We start from the raw sequence: 13862 nt of genomic DNA, 5'->3' as shown, positions 1-13862 counted from the left end.
TAATGGAGTTGTGAAAATTTCATTTATTTGAGAAAAAAAAAAAAGATTGTCTCCAGAATCAGCTCTTGAGGAATCTATATTTTTCTGAAATCTATTTGCTTTTATTTGCTTGTAATCTATTGTAAGAAATTTGAGATGATGTTTCTAGGGAAAGAGATTAATACATATGTATAAAAGTAGTCCATTATTAATGCTAAAATAATTATTTCCCTTTCTGGAAAACATTGTAGTTTATACTAATTATATTGTTAAATATAGAGATATTCTAAATTTGTGGTAGTTTTATAACTAGCACAGGCAAGATATTTAGCAAAACCCATAGTGGTTGATTTATCACAGATGCAACATTGAAATTATTATTTATTTATTTATCCAATAGGTTTGTATCTGATAGCTTTTTGGAGCTGCTAAAACCAAGAGGAAGCTTCTAAAAATTAAATTCATATGCTTCCTTTTACATCTAACTTACCTTTTTTAAAGGATATTTAAGTGACTGCCTACCATTTCTCTTCTCTCCTTCTTCTGCTAATAATTAACTACTTTTGAAATCATAATATGCAACTCTTGTTTATTTTATGTTAATTTTATCAACTAGACAAGGTTACGGCAGAAAAAAGTTTCAGAGCATCAGCACAAAATCATTTTTAAAAGATTGTCTATTGGTTATAATTTCTAGGAAGAAAAAGAATACAACTATGTCTTTATTATCACAGAGATGCATTCTAATGACTATTGCATTTACTGTAACTTCATTTCTGAAATTCGAAAGTAAAATTGCAATGCTTTTTGTCTGTAGTATGAAAGAAGTATATTGAGTGTGTTTTAATTACTAAAAAATATATATGAATGATGGGAGGCCTTTAATGATAAAAATTAATTTGCCATGCTCTACCTTCTTTATACATATCAGCCGTTATACAAATCAGTTTGTCTTCATTCTTGTTCAGCAGCCAGCCTTGTTTAAAAACTCTGATAACAAAATATTTCTTTCCTACTTCCTATAGTCCCTGTCACCTTTATTGCACATACCACCTTCTAAAGTACTATATCTTTTCTATACATTTTATAATTCATTTTTATTGTTTTTCTCTCTCTTCCTGCTTGAATTCAAGCTTCAAGATCTAGAAGAATTGCTGATAGTAGATCATAGATAGTTTTTTTTTGTATAAGGAAATAAATGAATAAAGGTATTCCAAAGGCAATAGCTCAAACCTTAATACTACCATTTTCTAGTTTTATGATAGTAAATCATTTAATTATTTTGAATCACAGTTGACTATCCAAGCCATGAAGAAAATATTTATAATAGTTATTATCATTAATTAAACATATCATCTGTTGGTTATTTACTAAAAGTCAGAAAGTATATTTTCATTATATCACCATGACATAATGTCATTAGTGATATAATTATCATCTTTACAACCATTTTGAATGTAACAAAACCTAAACTCAAATTATTCAGGTGAAGTAACTTTCAAAAGATCACATAACTAGAAAAAATGAGGGGTGCACAACATCAAGCCTGAGCTATATTGGCTGTGCACTTTTAATGAACAAATTTCCAGATACATGAATCGGAATATGTATTGTAGAATTAAAAGCAACCTAAAAGTGTAAAAACTCAAATCAAGTTATTCCCGTGTTCTTTTTGATGCCTCAAAATGAGTACAGCAGGTAATGCACTCTTATACAAGATTTTAAAATCTTGGCATATGGATTTCCAGTGGTTTCAATGTTCTGATAACATCCTAAAGATAAAATGATAGCATAGAACACAAATATAATGTTTTCTTTCCCCAAATTACAGATACTTGTTTGGCAACTCTGTAGATATATTATAAGTGAAAAAGTAGAGGCTACACAGAAGCAGAGGGAACAGAGACAAAAGGGAAACAAAATGAATGAATAAATCACATACCTCTTCATCCTTTAGTGTGATATAGACTTCAAGAGTGGTTGAGGGTTAGGAAGTAATTGTTAGGACTTGCCCAACTCATTAAAGCCTATCAGCCGCTCTTGATATAGGAAGCATAATAGAAGAATAGTAATGCAGGAACTAAAATGTCTTCTGATCCCCACAGACTCTTCTTTTCCAGGTTTGCAATTATCTACATAAAATTACTTTTTGTTTATAGCATTTATAATAGTTAAGCATTTTTATAAAGGAGCTTCATATTGTTCTAATATTCATCATATAAGGCATCATACCATTCTTCAATGTTTGCTTCCTTTTGTAATCTTCCTTGTATGTGAAATATAGTTTTAACTACATTTAAAATCATTAAAAAGATCTGAAGAAAGCAATGATCAAATGGTATTAGACTATAGTTCCCAGGATTTTAAAAATAAACTCTTAAATTTTACCACAGGTTAGATTTACAAAATGAAAAACAACCAGAAACAAAACAAAACAAAAAACAAAGATAGCATACAAAGTTCCCAAATATGCCACATCCAAGTTCCCCTATTAGCTTCTTACGCTGGTATGAAACATATGTTTTAATTAATGAACTAATATTCATACATTATTGATAACTAAAGCCCATAGTATTCATGTTTTCTCATTTTTTATCTAGTCCTTTTTCTGTTTCAGGGTCCATCCAGGATATTACATTACACTTAATGGTCATGTCTCTTTCAGCTCCTCCTAGCTGTGAGAATTTCTCAAACTTTTCTTCTTTTTAATGACCGTGACAGGTTTCAGGAATCCTGGTCAGGCATTTTGTACAATGTCCCGCAATTTGGATTTGTCTGATGTTTTTCTCATAATTAGACTGAGGTTATGTGTTTTTGAGAGAAAGACTACAGAGATAAAATGTCACTTTTATCACAACATGCCAAGGGTACATATGGTCAACCTGACTTATCACTGTTGATGTTGACCTTGATCACCTGCACGAGGAAGTATTTGTTAGGTTCTTCACTATAAAGTTACTCTTTTTTTTTCTTCCTTTCCATTTTGTAATCATTGGAAGAAGTTTCTGTGTGTGGCAAGTAGGAAGTAAATGTTTTACCTTCTTAAGGACAGACTATACGAGCTATTTGGAATTCTTCTACGTGAAAGATTTGTCTAGTATCCCAATTTATGATTTATTTATTTGTTAAATCATTCACTTTGATCAATGTGGTCTCATTGATACCTAGATTTTTTGTGACAAACATGTTATTTGATTACACTTAAATATATAGGCTTTATTCTATAGAAATAATGTATTTAAACTTGATACATGCTTTATGAGGATTCTGATGAACTTATAAGTTAACTTAGGAAGAATAATGACTGTAGAACATTGAGTCTTCATGTTAATGAACATGATATAACCTCTTTTTATGTTCTTTTAACTTTTGTTTTAATTTCAGGAGTACAAGTGCAGGTTTGTAACATAGGTAAAGTTGTGTCCTGGGAGTTGCTGTACAGATTATTTCATCACCCAGGTATTAAGCCTAGTACCCATTAATTATTTTTCCTGTTCCTCTCCCTCCTCCCACCCTCCACCCTCCACAAGGCCCCAGTGAGTGTTGTTCCCCTCTGTGTCCATGTGTTCATAAGTGGGAATCATATTCTTTCATCTTTTTTTCATTCCTTTTTCTTTAGTAAGGCCTTTAGAACCTTGTAATAGTGGTTGGCAAATATATTCTATAGAGGGTCAGACACTAAAACATTTTTGGTTTTGCAGGACATATGATAGGTAGCACAACTATGTGAAAGCATCCAGGGAGAATATGTTAACAATTAAGTGTAGATGTGTCCAACAAAACTTTATTTACAAAAGCAAGTGTGACAGATTTGGCTCACAGGCCACAGATTGCTGACCCTTGTCTTAGAACACTAATTTAATGTCTCATTTCTTCTTTAAGATTTTTACTCACAGATCCTCTTTCTATCCCCCAGTGTCCTCTTCCCTAAAGGATAACTTTAGTCTTGTGTATTCTTAACTGTCTTTCCTATAAATGGGTGACTTTATATTTTATTGGCAATTTACAAGTTTTAATGGAAAAGAAGTGGCTCATAATAAAAGAATATTAACCCTGAGTTTAAGAATTTGGAGATTAACAAATATAACAGCTTTCTCTGAATTGACTTTGGTTTAAGGCAGAATTAAACACCCTGGGAAAAGATACTTGATTTATCAGTTATGTCTTCGTGAACCAATGATGTGGTTGTCATTTGGAGTTGGGGATGTGAAGACCAACAAATGGAGGGAAAGTTGACTCTGACAATTGAGTAACTCAGTCAAGTTCTTGTAGGCTAAGTGATTTTTGAACACTTTTGCAGATTTATATACATTGTTGTGACACACGTATTACAAATAAAAGCCAAATGATTCAGAAAACAAACTGAGCAACACTTTAAGGAATTATTTTCTTCCTTTTCATACCCAAACTACATAAAGCTCAGTTAATATAAACATTGTATTAAGGATAAAACATCTATAAGTTGATTAGCTACAATAGCTCTGGTCTATTCAAATGTGTTAGTTCTGAAAGGACATTGCTGCACCTAATTTGATTTCCCCCTGAGCAGTACATGATGTGTTATTTGATGCCCTTCAAAGGACACGATTAGCTGAACTATAAAGTGTCTGATTTTATTAGCTTTACTGGGTTTTATCAGTTTGTAAATGTGTTATTTTTTCTATTTATTGTGCCTATGGGATCCAGAGATAGAGTAAGCATCAAGTCAATATGTTTTGGGGAGGCAGCCATGGCTATACTGTAACACTTACACTGTGTCGCGATGACATTGAAGGTGGAGTCGTGGGCGCTGTAATGTCAGGAGCATTTATCAAGGCAATTTTTCAATGCTGTAAACCTTAACCATGACATTGAATTCAACAGTAGGCTTTTACTCTAAATAGAACCAAGTGTTCCTGGGCTGCACTGCTAACACTCCTCTTTAACTGAATAAAAAGTAGTCAATTAAAAAAATATATGTCACACAGGTGGTCAGAGGAGAAAAAAAAACAGAGGTGTTGGGCTGAGTTACCATGTTTAGGTTTTTTTGATAAGAGAAAAACCAGGTTCAATTTTAGTTAAAGTAAAATGGACAGGCTTCAGCAGCACACAAAAATGCCATCAACCCTTTTCTTTTAATTGGAATACAAAGCCCATACACTTATTTAACTAGATAGCTTGGCAGGAAACAATTTCACTGCCATGTATTCAAAGGGTGCCAAACCAAATGACATAATCAGCACTGACGATGCTCGGAATAGTTAACAGTTGTTTGTGGAGTTGAGTTCCTCTATTCTTTTCAGGTTGCCTTGCATTTTGTTTTCTCAGTGCTTATTCAACCAACTTATAATGCATCAAAGGTATATATTGCACTTATTGTTCCAGCAATTAATTCATTTAAAATAATGCCTTCTCACTTTTGTTTTAATCTTTGCCAGTCCTATGACTACTGTTTTCTTTTCATCTGGAATAAAAAAGAAAATCTGAGGTCTCCTGCACGCAACCCTATCCCAGGCATAACTATTCAATTCATTTGATCATTTCTACCAACTTACTCATAGGGGTATGAATATTGCTTGTAAGTGATAGGTATTAATAGAAATTTAAAAATATCACTAAGTATTATTTTATAAGTTTAAGGACCCAAATGCAACTTGTTGCTTGTATGTGTGTGTCTGTGTATCCACATATTTACATTTGCTGTGTGTCTGTTAGCTGAGAACAGAGAGAGACTGTATCATGTGCCAGTTATCCTTCTTAGTACCTTTCCTGTATTGTGTATTAGTTATTATCTCCACTCCACACTACAGCCTTAGAAGACACAAACTATTTTTATACCAGTTCACCCAAGTGATTTGCCTGAAAACCCCACAAGTAAATATGAAGTAGGGCTAAGATATTTGTGAGATGAGGTTTATGATACCAAAAAAAAAAAAAAAAAAAAAGACAATTTAAAAAGTCTATTCAAGACAGCCGTGACTTTTTCAATACAAAGATCTACATTGGCAGTTCTCACATTCCCCGTAGCATTTCTTCTCCCTATGCTTACTTATCCCACCTGATCTGATCTTACTTATCCCACTTTCACAAACAAAACACAAACTCTGAATTTTGTTAGAAAATAGTTTGGTAAATCAGTACTTAACATTACAGTTGAATTAAAGGGGAAGACTGTATGCCTATACTAAGTCATCATATCTTTATTCTACTCCAATGGAAGCAGCTGAAGTTAGGGATCATTTTCTGTTTTCTTGCAAGGAAAGGCATAATATATTCGATAGCAAATTTTTATTGCAGTAATCATTATAAATGTTATTTTTATAGAAGATATCAAATATCTTTTCATTTTTTGATGATACCCTATGACTATGTAATGGAGCATACTATATTTTAACAATTATTAAAACACTTTAAAGTTCAGACAAATGATTTGAATGTGAAAGAATATATACCAACATCAATATCTACTATATCCACGATTTGGACATGGCCTATGCAAAGTATTGTGTTCTTCAACATTGCAGCCAAATGTGAGTCATTGATATTATGTGGCAAGAAGATATTCTCTGCTAAAAGTATTTTTACCCTATAATTAAGGGCATTCAGCATACGTGTATGTGCACACACAGACACTCTCTCTCTCTCTCTCTCTCTCAATTATGTTGCTTTAGTTCATTTCTTTAAAAGACACTTTTCATATGTAAGATAAAATTTAAATAAATGAGCTAGCAATTTAGGTATTGTAGTACTCCAGAGAAATATGGGCACTTAAAAATGTATATGTTTCCAAAAAAAGTCTACAATGATTTCTTTTCTTTTTCTATTTATATGAATTTAAGGGGCTACAAGTGTAGTTTGGTTACATGGATATATTGTTTAGTGGTGAAGTCTTGTCTCCTAGTGTAACCATCACCTGAATAGTGTACATTGTACCATGATGTAATTTCTCATCCCTCACTCCCTTACTAGCTTTCTCATCCTTCTCAGATCCTTAAGTTTCCAATGTCTATTATTTCACACTCTATGTCCATGTGTACACATTACTTAGCTCCCACTTATGAATACACTTCTTCCTTTTTGTCTTCTTAAGTCTTCAAAACGTTGAATTAATTTGGAAAAGTAGCTCTCTAGTCATGCACGAGAAAAGGTATCTTTGATAGACCCTTCAGTTCCCACAGAGAGGTTAGTATCTGTAAGGTTTTATATTTTTGTTTTTCTGAACTTGCATTTAATACGTATTATATGGTAGTCTAATACACTGAGTACAAATTTTAGCATTCTTTTTGCTTTATACTGTCATTAAAAGGGAAGAATAATGTAAGAGTGCTGATTTTCAAAGAAAGTTATTACCTTGCTCATATGGTCACAGAAAACCAAGCTGTGTGTCTTTAAGATCTATTTGTGGCAGAGCACGGTGACACATGCCTGTAATCCCAGCACTTTGGGAGGACGACGTGGGCGTATTGCTTGAGCTCAGAGTTTGAGACCAGCTGGGAAACGTGGACAAACCCCTTCTTTACAAAAAATGCAAAAATTGGTGGAGCCTAGTGGCCTGCACCTACAGTCTCAGTTACTCAGGAGGCTGAGGTGGGTGAATCACCTGAGCCTGGGAGGTCAAGGCTGCAGTGAGCCAAGATTGCACCACTGCACTCCAGCCTGGGTGACAGAGTGAGATCCTGCTTGAAAAAACAAAACAAAACAATCCGTTTTCCTTTAATAATAGAATTATGGCTCATTGATTATGGCAACCACAAATCCCCCCTTTTTTTTTTCTGTATTCTTTGGCTTACTAGTGTTTCTTCAAAATCAATCAACTACAATTATTGTATATCCATTATTTTCTGTTATTGTTAATCAAATAGTCTCTAAATTAAGTGTCCTTTTAAATGTTTCCCTTCTCTATTAGCTAAGAAATATGTGTGAGTTCATGTGCAATAATAGTTTCCATTATTGTGATAATGTATACATATATAATGAATATACTAGCACGTATGCTATATATGTAAAATACATAAAATGTATATATGTGAAATATGTAAATTATTTTTCCTTCCTTATCAAAAACATAAAAAAACTTATACTTTTTTTATGATAAAGCAGTGCTAAAAATCAAATAGGGCAGCAAAAGAGAAACAAGTTATTACAGATTTTAATATATAGGAAATATTTCTTTCTTTAATAGGAAATAACATAAAACTTCATAATTGCAAGGGACAATAAAGGTATTAGTTTTAAAGTTAAAACTGGTTCTTCTGGTAAACAATAGCTATTATTATTTTTGAACTAATTTTAGAATTACAAAAATAAAGTAGAAAAAACCTGAAGACTTTCTTTATGCCCATTTTCCAGGATCCCCAAATGTCCACCTTTGCCACGTTGCCTTTATCATTCTATTTTTCTCTGAAATGCTTGCGAATTGGTTTTAAGCATAATGCTATTTTACCTGTAAATACTTGAACATGTATTTCTTAAAAGCGATGGCATTCTCTTACATAACTCAATATTATTATTAATGTCAGGAAATCAACATTGATGCATTGTTAATATTCAAATGCTAACAATTTTTTTCACTAATATTTTACATGGTAAAATAAAAAAAAATACTGATCTGCTACAGAATTCTGTACAGAATTACACCTGGCATATAATGATCATGTTTCATCATTCCTTGATTTGGAGCAGTTGCTTAGCTATTCTCATCACCCTGACATTTTTCATGATTATATGCCATTTTGTAGGATGTCCTTCATTTGGATTTGTCTGATGTTTCAACATGATTTGATAAAGGTTATGCAATTGGGGCAGAAATAACATAGAAGTAATATTGCATCCCTCAAGATGCATTGTATCCAGAGGCATATATAATCTTGATTTGTCCCATTGCAGGTGATGTAAACATTGCTTACTGGATTAAAATGTTGTCTGTCAGGCTTCTCAATTTTTCTTTGAATTAATAGACAACTTGTGGGGACATATTTTGACACTATATAATTTTCTTATTTTTATTGTATTTTGCTCACTGAATTTAGTAATGAAATGAGTATTGTTGAGATACTTTCTAAACCGTGATTTTACTAATTCCATCACGCTCTGTATATTGATTAGTTGAAATTATAGTTAAAAGAAGAGCTTTCCCTTTCCATTTATTTTTTTCATTTGTATGTATCAGTATGGGGTAATGGAATCTTATTTTTTCCGTATAGTTTTCTATTAGTATGAATCTATATCTATTGCTGAAATCGTCTCATATTTGTGTTTTCAAGGGACCAGTGAAAATCCCTTCTAGCTGGGTCTTGTGTCCTTTGTGGTAGGCCCCATAGTTTTCCAAGCATTTCTTTATACTATGGGAATACCTTCTAGGTTTATTTTGTACTTTGTCAGTTCCAAGCTTTTTCTAAGGAGACCGGGAGGCCTGGTTTTCTTGTTGACAATGCTATTTAGAAATCAAGATATGGGACCTAGGTATATTCATTGTTATAGGGGTTTTTAATTTCTAGGGCCTCACAGAAAATAAAGCCAGAGTTCAGAGCTATCTATCTATCATGTATGTGAATTTATAAAACTGTAATGTATGATATACATGTATGTGCTTTGTTTACATGTATGCGGTGCACTTATTAATCCATAAAACTATGTAAACAAAGTTGAGTACAATTCAAATGGTTATGTAATATATTTTTAAAATAATTGTTTTTAGTTATTTCTGTTTAAATCCCATTTCAGGTTTTCCCCTATTCTTGTTTATTCTATGTATTTATTTGGGGAGGCTTATAAATTATTAGCATGGTTCTAAAAGCCAAAATTATACATACAAAAGTTATATAAAAATTTTCACTCCCAAATTTCTCTGTCATTCAAGCTTGTGATTGCCACATTTTTCTTTTTGTGACTAATACATATTTTTGTTATAATTTTTAACATTTGCTATTACAACGTTTCAGCTGTTGTCCTCTTAGCTATATCTTTGGAAAACTTCATGACTGGGGTCTAAAGATAAATTTTTGTGAATAAAATTGTTTAAATATTATAAGAGTTTATAAATTGGTAAATTATCCTCTTAAAAGTGATCTGCTTTTTACAATTGACACATATGCATGAGAATAATCATTTACCTAGGACTTTACCTATGTTTCAGATTACTACATACCTCCCCCAGTTTTATTGTTATTCTTTTTTTTTTTTTTTTTTTTTTTGAGATGCAGTCTCGCTCTGTCGCCCCGGCTGGAGTGCAGTGGTGCAATCTCTGCTCACTGCTGCAAGCTCCGCCTCCTGAGTTCACGCCATTCTCCTGCCTCAGCCTCCAGAGTAGCTGGGACTACAGGCACCTGCCACCACGCCTGGCTAATGTTTTGTATTTTTATGGTCTCGATCTCCTGACCTCGTGATCTGCCTGCCTCGGCCTCCCAAAGTGCTGGGATTACAGGCGTGAGCCACCGCACCCAGCTGTATTTTGTTGTTATTCTAATATGCCTGGCAATAGTTTCTGACGAGTTCAAAAATGTTTTTAAAGGTTTATTGGTCATAACTATTACTTCATTATTTAATTTTTTTCCTTGTAACATGTACTTTTGTTTAGGAGCCTTTTTGTGTTTTCAAGAATATATATGCACAAAAATACATATAGATATGTGCATACACACATACATGCACACATATGTAATTTGTTGAGATGTATGTTATATATCTTTTTTCTATGAGATTTGATACCTTGTTTACATTTTTGTTTATTTACTTAGAATTCCAAATCTATTCCTCACATTAAGGTTATAGATTATTCCCATTTACTTTAATTTTATTGCATCTATTTGCTCATTTCTACAATTTTTCCCCCAACACATCTGGAAGTTATTTTTATATATGAATATCTGACATGAAATATATATCTAACTTTATGCTTTATAAAATAAATAATTATCCAATTAATTCAGCTTTTTGCATTTAATATTCATTTTTTTCTAATTTTACACTGATTTTATCATATGTGAAATACTTCAAGTTACTGAAGTCTGCCAGAACTATTATTCTATTGGTTAGTCTGTATATTGTTCCATATGAATCATACTGAGTTTAAAATTGTAACCCTTGAGAATATCTTAACAGATGCTCTTGGAAGTCACCTAAATTGTTTATGGTTTTCAAAAATATCTTATTTATACTCAGCCATTTATTTTTCCAAATGAATTTCAGACTATTTTTCAAGTTCCAAGTTGTTTGATTAGAATTGAACTAAATATATAAATTAGTGGAGAGAGAACAAGCATCGCTGCATATTAATACTTCTCATTAAGAACTCAATATATATTTTACTAGTAATTTTTATTTTTTATCTGTAGTTTTTTAAAATATTGACGACCACTTTTAATGAAACTTTATCTTGTATTTGTTGCAATAACTGTTTAATTTTCCTAAAATTTGTATTTATTGAAACATAATGGTTGTACATATCTATATAGCATATGTGAAATTTTAATATGAGCATATAATGTGTAATGATCAAATCAAGATAATAGAAATATGCATCACCTATATCGTCTATCATTTCTTTATGTTTGGAACATTCCAACTCTACTCTTTCTCAGACCTTCTCCTAATTCTCTAACTCTTCCTTCTCTGTTGACCAGTTAAATGTTAAATATATCTGAGATTCCCCCTCTGGCACGTCTTTTATTTTATTATGTATATTCGCCCTAGGTAACCACATATGATCATTTGATTTCAACTGTTTTTATATATTAATAATTACAAAAGTTCTGATTTCTCGTTCCATATATGTAATTCCTTATTCAATATCTCTACTTAGTAATTTCACAAGCTTATCAAACATAAAAATAATTATCTGTTGATTCTTAGACCTGATCCCCTCTAATACTTTCCTGAGTGACATAATTATTTATCCAGCCAAACAAGCCAGAAATATTTGAATTAACCTAGACCTCATTTTCCTCTTCTTCTATGTAAAATTGGTCAAATGCTACTCTACTTTAAAAAATAATTTCAAATCTATCTTCCTCTCAATTCTTACTCCCTTTCCTACACTAAAAACTCTATTTCTTTTTTTATTATCATGGTAATTTTCTAAATGGTTTCCCTGATTCTAGACAGGCTAATTACTAAATAAATCATTCCTGGTTTGATAACCTCTTACTCTTATTATTGCATTTGTCAATGACTTCTAAATACATTTTTTTCTTATTGATCCTTTTACCTTAGCCTGTGAACTCATTGAAGGTAGAAATCATCTGCCTTGCTCACTGGTATACAGTAGAGCACTGTTAATGTAGTTGATTCTCAATTAATAATTGAAGAATGGAACCATATGCAAGACACTTCAAAATGTAGTGTTCAAAGTTTATATGGCCTGAGAGTTAAATAGACAGAAAAGAATGGGTTGTAAGATCGGGCAATAATTGATCTACTACTATAAAGTTAGTATTAGTCATAGTTATAAAATAATGCACTTAATAATATTTCTATATGTTCATTAAAGGTATTTGAAAATTAATGTGGCTATTCCAGTCATCTTACTAAGAGGCAGTCTTGAATGGTAGTTGATAGTAGAGACGCTGGAGCCATACTGCTTGTGTTTAAATACCAGAACTGTAATCCCAGACTAATTTTGTCTTGCTTTGCTGTTGTTTGTTTTTAATCCCGCTCTATCTCAATCCTTTAATCTTCAGATAATCTGCTAGAATAAGACTAAATGAGTTTATATAAGACAAGGGCCTAAAACAAAACCTAGCTAATTACAAATGCCATATAGGATTGCTATTATTACTACTACTACTCATTCCTTGTAATGCTTTTACAGCTTTATTTCAAGTTTATACAAAAGTTATTGTCATAAACCATAAGTTGGAAAGTATTTTAAAGTGGAACATTCTATAAAGTTATTGTTTCAATCTGGATTCTTGTTATTCAGTTCTATTAATACATTCCACTCTATTGTCTCCCCTTCTCCAAACCTACTTCAGGTTTTTTTGCCTATTAATTTGTGTCTATTGCTGAAACTGAACCAAAAGTTTTGTTGATGACTGTTGTGAGACTTCGGTTCTTGTCTTCTTAGTTTAAAAGAATTTAAAGAGACACGCAGCAAAGGAGATGCAGCATAGAACAATTTATTGAAAAGGGCAAAGAATATTTGAAAAGTTAAATGCAGACTAGACAGTGCACCCAGAGAGAGAAGAGATTCGGGGCAGCCTGCTTGTATGGATGAGACAGCAAAGATTGGCACCGGGGAAACTCCCTTCGTAGAAGTCTTACATGATTACTCACAAGGGGGTGGGGAGAGGTTACTAATAAGCATATTCTGGGTGGTTCTCTGGGTGCACATGCACAGTCCCTGTACATGCTTGGTCATACATCGCATGTCTCATTAGCATCTGAGATCTCCTCCCTGGGTGTGTTTTTGCTATTATAATGAGCAAAGGACAGAGTTTGAGGATAAAATCAAAAAGTTCACATGTTCTCTGCAGGGGAAATTCCCTACTGAAGACACCTTTGCTTCCATGAGCTTAACTACAATACCAATGCTGAGGCTTATTGGTCGCCAGGGATGCCGCGTCCCAAGGACAGGGTTAATTCTTTGGTTACCTATCCGGCCTCAGTTTCCTGATAGGATTAATTTTATTTTAATCATCTCTATGTCTCATCTTCATGCTACACACCTTCAGGGGTGCCCACCTCAGTGCCAGTATTTTATTGAAAGCCCTGTGAATGCTGGAATCACTCTATGTTTCTATTAATCTGCATGCTTATTTTTCCATGTCTATTCCTGTGAACTATGCAGCACAGAGATACTTACTGGTATAAAAATGTTAATTACGGCCCGGCGCGGTGGGTCATGCCAGTAATCAACACTATGGGAGGCCGAGGCAGGTGGATCACCTGTGGTCGGGAGTTTGAGA

This window comes from Mandrillus leucophaeus, unplaced genomic scaffold, assembly GCF_000951045.1.
Source record: "Mandrillus leucophaeus isolate KB7577 unplaced genomic scaffold, Mleu.le_1.0 Scaffold487, whole genome shotgun sequence".
NCBI lineage: Eukaryota > Metazoa > Chordata > Mammalia > Primates > Cercopithecidae > Mandrillus > Mandrillus leucophaeus.
The sequence above is the reverse complement of the archived record's forward strand: the minus strand, read 5'-3'. Positions refer to the sequence as shown.